The 7,986-nt window shown below is 34.5% G+C and overlaps 1 protein-coding gene across 1 annotated transcript in view; it reads left to right on the forward strand.

Annotated features, from left to right (window-relative positions):
* The window catches only part of LOC123868026 (uncharacterized protein C18B11.02c), a 459,041-nt gene that overhangs the window by 250,987 nt on the left and 200,068 nt on the right, over positions 1 to 7,986 (forward strand). The gene's annotated exons all lie outside the window — the stretch shown is intronic.

Raw genomic sequence — 7,986 nt, forward strand, 5'->3', positions numbered from 1 at the left:
TTAAAACAGTCTAGACATGTTAATTTTATGCAAAGGGTTTAACAAGTTGCCCGAATAAATGTCCCTAAATTATTATGAAATTCAGTTATAACTTTTACAACGATGTCTTCTTCTTCTAAAAGTACCTCTGTATTCTCTCTTTACCTACTTTATGTGTACCATAGATGATGATTTAACGATATTATATCAAAAATCGACTATCCACTCAAATAGTTAGGAATTTTAGTTAGGAATTTCCATAACTTTTTTTTTTATATATACGTGACATTTTATTTATATTTAATTACTTTGCAGCCCCCTGACGGGGCTTCATGTTGTAATATTATAAAAAAAAATTATAATGTAAGACATGAATGCAAATAAATAAAGAAAGAATAAAGAATAGATTTTAATCGTCTAAACTCTAAACTAAACAATAAGTCAAGCTCCTTTATCATTAAATCGTTTCAATAGATTTTGACTTCGAGAAAATTCACCTTATTCCGCTCCTCTCGACACCGCTTCAGTGAAGTGTGGCCCTTAAGCACCCGTGTTTCCGTTTCCATTATTTTTAAAGTGCATACGGGCGCTTATCTTTGCGTCTCAGTAATTATTTTTTTCTTGTTTAGTTTTGTTGTTGTATGAATCATTTTTTAATTTCCTGTCGTTTATTAGCTAGTTTTTACTAGAATCTTAATCTGCGTTTGTAGCATTGTTTTGTTTGTTAAATCTGCCTACTTTGTTATATTCTGGTTCTATGTTATTTGGAACCTGTACCAGTGCATAAAATGGACTGTTTATTTTATGCTTTAATTTATATTACATATAACTACATTAATTTTATTGTTTATAGTATTCTCATGCGCACATTAGGTACTGGTATTTATAAAATCTGTACGAATTCTCATAAATTATCTTTTCGAATGAAGTATTTTGATGTTCTTTCTTCTAGAAACTGTTTGTTATTTGAATACTGGTATATTTTAGAATTTCAGAATGTTTGACCTACATAAAATCGGGCCCAAAAGTTTCTGAACTGTTCAGCTTACTGTAATAACTCGATCGTATATCTACGTTAAATTATTTTCAGAAATATCAATTTATAATTTAGAAGCAGGTTTGGCTTTATAAAGTTAGGTCTCTTTTTAATTGGAATACTCATTTCAACTTTTACCTTTCTCATTATCTTAATCATAACTGGTATTTTATATTAACTTTTGAATCCAAATGTACTCCTCAAATCTAAAGAATATCTTTGTAACGATATTGTAGAGCAGTTACAAATTTCATAAGTAGATCTCAAGTTCACTGAGAAGTATGAAGTTGTTCAAGACAATTTACCGCATTCTGAATTACAATAACTTGTCCGTAAGCGCTTCTAAAATAGTTGGTGCACTTCCAAGTACCACTTGACCAGTATAAATTTATGATGGACGAGCTTCCGATGCTGTTACTGTAAATACCTACCAAAGACGCCGCAACGTTAAATTGCCCCGTAAATACTTGCTTACGCTGGGTATCCACGTGCGAACATGCTCGAAGTTTTTAAGTTCACTTTATATATATCAAATATTATATCACAACGTGTCCGTGTCGTGTGAAATATTAATACGTCATATTGAAATATTAATTACCAAGTAAGTACCAGCACAGTGGGTTTTAATATTAATTTCCATACTTTATTCTAAAACACTCATACAATTATAACACATAAAATAAGAAGAAGGTGGAGAAAGAAGCACGATCATCGTTTGCTCAGAGATAATGTTTTTGCTCTGTAATCGCTCGCTCGATAGACAATCTTCCTCTAAACTAAATTTAGAGTATCTGTATCTTTTTCTTTTTAATATTGCTAAAAAAGGATGAATGATTTTGAATTAAAAACTATATTTTAGTGCTACTCTACAAAAAACATGTACAATTGTACATGTTCCAAACTGGCACCAAAAGTAACGAGGTTGGACAGTTTCAAATTAAATGAAGTTTTTCTATCCATTTCTTATTACATTGGTAAGAAAAAGACGCTAGTACCTATTCTAAAATTTAGTTGCCATCATTTTAGTTGAATCAGTAGGTACCAATGTCAAACATAGTTATAGTTCGTCGAACAAGAATGTGCGTAAGAAACCCAGCTTATAAAAGCATACTTAGATTCCTTGGAAAATTGTACCCTTCAAATGGTATTTAATCCGAATTTATTAGTCCGAACTTGTACAAGACTTAATTAAGTATAGCTCTTAACAATTTTACGATTTCGTATTTTATTCACTCATAAAAAATTTAATCATCGCTTGTTTAAACGACATTTTATGAATTAGTTTTTAACCCCCGACCCAAAAAGAGGGGTGTTATAAGTTTGACGTGTGTATCTGTGTGTCTGTGTATCTGTCTGTGGCATCGTAGCTCCTAAACTAATGAACTGATTTTAATTTAGTTTTTTTTTTTGTTTAAAAAGTGGCTTGATCGAGAGTGTTCTTAGCTATAATCCAAGAAAATCGGTTTAGCCGTTTGAAAGTTATCAGCTCTTTTCTAGTTACTGTAACCTTCACTTGTCGGGGGTGTTATACATTTTTAATTTACACTTGTTGTCATGTTACTTTAAATTCCCTTTACTTGTGTTTTAAGACCATTTACTACCTACCTTTCGTGAGTCTAGGTCAACGTGAAGTACCCTATAGGTTTCAGTTTTCGAGTCTTGTAGACACGTAAGACAACCTGCAGACAGACATACAACGAGGTGATCATATAAGGGTTCCTTTCTTCTCTGAAGATACGCAACCCTAAAAAGAACAAAATAGAAGGAGTTTTATTGCTTATTTTAAAGAGTTTTACATCTTCAAACGTTCATCAGAACTGTTGGTCTAACCTTGACTTCGTGTCTAAGCAAAATTCAACGAAAATACCTAAAAACGACTTTCTTCACGTTTATGTTTGATATTTTCTTTATTCAAATGTGCGAAATGAATAATAAGTAATAGCAAATATTGAGAGACTTTTCTTACCTCCCGCTTCGGAAAAACAGCCTGTAGGCGTTAACATCATTTAGCTCTCTATTTAAATATTACAACGCTTGAGCTAAGCTGTTACTTTGTGAAGATTTTTGTACTGGCGCTGACAACTCATTTATATGTATAATATATATATTTATGAGAATCCGGCTTTACACTCATGTTTAGTCGACGTAAGCCCGACTAGTTTTCCTTTTTCATAGGGACTCAGCCCGCAAACGCATCGTGGTTGAGTCCCTATGAAAAAGGACGCTGGATTATTTGTTCATGAACACATTTTAATTTCTTTGTTTGGTGTTAACACAAATTCACGTTTTTCGGATTTTTCTCCTCACGTGTGCTATAAAATCTACCTACCTGCCAAACTTCGTGGTTCTAGGTCAACGGGAAGTACCCTATAGGTTTCTTGATAGACAGACAGACGACAAAGTGATCCGATAAGTTTTCCGTTTTTCCTTTTGAGTTACGGAACCCTAAAAATGGATTTTAACTCAGAAATCGTATAAAATATTGTGTCGTCCGGTGTCATTTATTCAACGAAGATGGATTTGTGGCGCGACGATATCTCAAATGCGGCTTTGGACTGTAAATAATGATAATAGAATACAGACATCCAGTAAAGACGTAATTTATGGGGCGCTCAAAAACCCTATTCGTCATAATTTTAACTGCCTTCTTGAAATACTAATAACCGTAACCGAGTACACCCATAAAACTGCAAATTGCAAGTGCTAGGAAATTAAAACTTAAAACTAGTTTAAAATTTATTGGTTTATCGCTGTGGATTATATTTATGTAATTGGTTATAACTTTTTCCATTAAGTGGTTGCTGGTTGAGTTAAATGAAAAATTTGCCTCTTGCTCTTGTAACGATTTACATCTATTCAAGGCATTAATAGAATATCTTCAAATTGTATTATAGGACTTGCCCTATTATATTATGACTCTGACATAACTTTCTTGATAAACTTTATGTTGCTGACGCTAAACTTTTATTTGTAGAAACAAAAAAATAAAATAAAGTAGGTACTTGAAATTATTTCATTTCAGAAATTCATTTATTACAAGTGTAAATTAAAAATTTATAACACTCCCGACAAGTGAAGGTTACAGTAATAACTAGAAAAGAGCTAATAAATTTCAAACGGCTGAACCGATTTTCTTGGATTATAGCTAAGAACACTCTCGATCAAGCCACATTTCAAACAAAAAAAAACTAAATTAAAATTGGTTCATTACTTTAGGAGCCACACAGATACACGGATACACACGTCTAACTTATAACACCCCTCTTTTTGGGTCTGGGGTTAAAAATATTACTGAAATCAGGATCCAATGTGGTGTAGGGGAAAAAATAAACTAAACGCAGACGGCCGACCATTTCTTGTCAGGGACCGTTTTTTTTAATAACGGCTGCATTCTCACACTGACTTTTCTCGCTGCCGTCTACGATAACGTGTGCTTGGAGCGTATTTTGGACGGATAAGATCGTATTTGTACGCACGTATACGCATGCCTTTTGACACAAACGAGATCTTTGATGTTTGATACAGAGATACCGTACGACTGTAAACACTCGTAAACGCGCAAGTCGCTAATGACGCCAATCCATACTAGGCCAGTATTTACTGACTGGCCCACTACTTCGAACGAAAAACCCGGATTGATCATAATATGCGCGTTCTATTTATTGAAGTGCAAAACATAACGCAAAGTGTGCAAAAAGCGATAGTCTGAGTCTCTCAACTCTCTCCAATGTTTTATCCTTTTACTACGAAAAATCGGATTGATTCGTTAAACACATTAATCATGCTTTCTCCATTTTTAAATTCTTGTGCAACCCCTTAGCAATGAGGTATACGATACAGGGAGAGAGAAATATCGTGTCTTATATTTATCGGGGCGACTATTTATCTACCGTCTGCGATTGGCGTAAGATGAAACATTAAAAGATTTTAATTTAGCTGAGTGTTCTTGATAAAGTCCCCATTGTATAATATCTATGTGTATAATAAACACGTAATACGGGGGCGTTATCGCGATTTGCCATCCGCCGCGCCTTCGTCTACGTTTCACAAGTAATTACCATTGAGTTTGCTCAGATTTTTAGTTAAGTTACAGTTTACACTGGCTTAAGAAAAGCGGAAAGATTTTCATCTTATTCCTTTAAAGATACTACCGAATCAAAATAAACTTTCCATTGATTTGGAATGGAATTTACATCCGTAGGATTTATCAATCAATAACTCTAAATAAAGTTATGCACTTGACTGCAATCACACTACGAGTAAATAGTAGGTGATGATGCAGCTATGGTGGAGCGCGCTTGCCTAGACAGAGCCTTTTCACTCTTCTTTTGAAGGCTAAAATATTGGCGGAAATACGGAACCTGAAAGGGCTTTCTGTATTCTAGCAGTGCGTATTAGAGATGAGGATAATATTATGATAATAAATAAGTAATTAGCTTATTTAAAGTAGTCACGTCACATACTTTACAAACTAATATTATTTTTGTACAAAAATAATTGCAATTTATTTATTTATTTTCATGTACTAAAATTGTAGTCACAAAATTATAATAAACTAGAGGATGCCCGCGACTTCGTCCGCGTGGATTTAGATTTTTATAGATCCCGTGGGAACTCTTTGATTTTCCGGGTTAAAAAGTAGCCTATGTCCGTCCCCGGGATATAAGCTAACCCTGTACCAAATTTTGTCAAAATCGGTTACACTGTTGGGCCGTGAAAAGGTAGCAGACAGACAGACAGACGGACAGACAGACAGATAGACAGACAGACAGACACACTTTCGCATTTATAATATTAGTATAGATTAAGATAAGTTATAATCAATTTAGTTTTCTGATTACTTAATTTCATTGATCAGAGACAGAGATAGAAAATGTGTCAACGATGAGTGATTATTATTTTCTACTAAGAGTTTTCTAATCCGCTACAAGCCTTTGACGCTTTGTTCCAATGAGGCATCTCCGAATGGGCTCATTCGCGCCTCTTGGGATTATTATGAGAGATGTGACAAAGGGCTTATCACACAACTTGACAACAGAGACGGGAGTGTGTTTGATTGTCTTCTTAGGGCTGCTATACACATAGCCGGATCGGCATATTCAGTTCCGCTATTTTTGTCGAACAACGACTGGCAAAGCTGCCTGGATTTATTCGAGCTCTGTTCCATTTTCGCATCTTCAGATAACTCGATAGTTGATTCCTTATGCTCTTTAAACCGAGTATGTACTATGTGTGGGTAGGCATAGTGGTTTTTTTGATGAACATTCATCTAAACTCTATTAGGTCCACGGTAATAGTCTAGTGATTAAGACGTCAGTCTCCTGTTCGGGTAATCTGGGGGTTCGATCCTAGACACGCATTAATTCTTACTTATCAAAGCTAACAAAGTAAAGTACGTTATCACTTGTGAAATACGTCTTGAGGAAACTTGCATGCCTAAGAGTTTTCTATAATGTTCTTAAAGGTGTGTGAAGTTTGCAAATCTGGACTTAGAATAGGAAAAAAATATTTTTGTTTAAATAAACTTTCAAAAGTGCTTTTGAATCGTCTTTTACTTTGAATCGTCAAAATAATTAAACACTGATTCAGAATGCCATTCCTACCAAGAAGAACCAAAAAACTCGGCGGTCTACTCTAAGCCAATATCATGGGCATTCTTCTCATTCTGAGAGGAGACTCATAATGGTTGGATTGGTTGTGCCGAACCGACTATGTATATAGCAACCCTATTTGTCTTTTTGCAGATTTGCAGATTGCAGAATTGTGTCACGCTTCCCCTAATCGCACGACGTTTGTAGAGTAGGTTTAATTGAAATGCTTGTTTGTTTTTCATTTTCTAATGTTCTTCTTCAAATCTGCCCCATGACTAATCTAAAAGCGAATCGAAAAAAAAAATCATGTTTAGGTTTAGGCATTTATTACTATAATATGATGCCCATGACTTCGTTCATTAGGATTTAGGTTTTTTAAAATCCTGTCGGGACTCATTGAATTTTTCGAGATACAAATTAGCCTAGTGCCCGTTCCGATACGTTAACATGTAGAAACCAAAGGGGTATGGGTTTAATAAAATTGCCATACCCCTTCCAGGTTAGCCCGCTTCCATCTTAGACTGCATTATTTCTTAGCACCAGGTGAGATTGCAGTCAAGGGCTAACTTGTATTAGAATTTAAAAAAAAAGTAAGATCGTACCTAATGCCTATTGTATGTTTCTGTAAGTGGCGATGATAAAAAATGTCTTAATTTGTATGCCATTTGTATGCATATATTTCGGTACCGGTTACTACCAACCTACCCACAATATAAATACATGCAATTACCATTTACCAACAACATTGGTATGACATTGTAGCTTCGGTTCTTTTGGCACTACGTATTTTACATACTCTCCGGATACGTCAATCATTTTAGTCGTTAAGATAAAATAAGCATTCTGTATATATTATCTTGGTTTAATGACATCGCCAGTTTTATCTTCATACACGCGTCACTGTATGCAGACAATACGAAAAATTGGTCAAGTGCGAGACTCTCGCACCGAAGGTTCCGTACTACAAAAAGTAAAACGATAAGTATCACTTTTGTTAGAGCACAGTTAGAGCATTGGTTTTATTTTTCCTGTAAAAAAGACTTTCTATTGACCTTGATTTTCATTGGTAAACTTCGCAAATAAGGAGGGGTTGTTCATGAAGACATTTTTTTCGTGTAATGTAGCCACAAATTTTCCGTACCCGTGCTTTATAGCGCACAATTATAGGAAAATTAAATATAATCATGAATTTTCCAAATTCATGATTCTAGATAAACGGGAAGTACCTACCCTATAGGTTTCTTGTCAGATATGACAGATAGACAACGAAGTGATCCTATAAGGGTTTCTTTTTTCATTTTGTAGTACAAAACCCTAAAAATTGGTAGGTATTTTTTTTTCATATTGGGACGTAATTACGGAACAATTTTACCTAGAACT

Source organism: Maniola jurtina, chromosome 1, assembly GCF_905333055.1.
Source record: "Maniola jurtina chromosome 1, ilManJurt1.1, whole genome shotgun sequence".
Taxonomy (NCBI): domain Eukaryota; kingdom Metazoa; phylum Arthropoda; class Insecta; order Lepidoptera; family Nymphalidae; genus Maniola; species Maniola jurtina.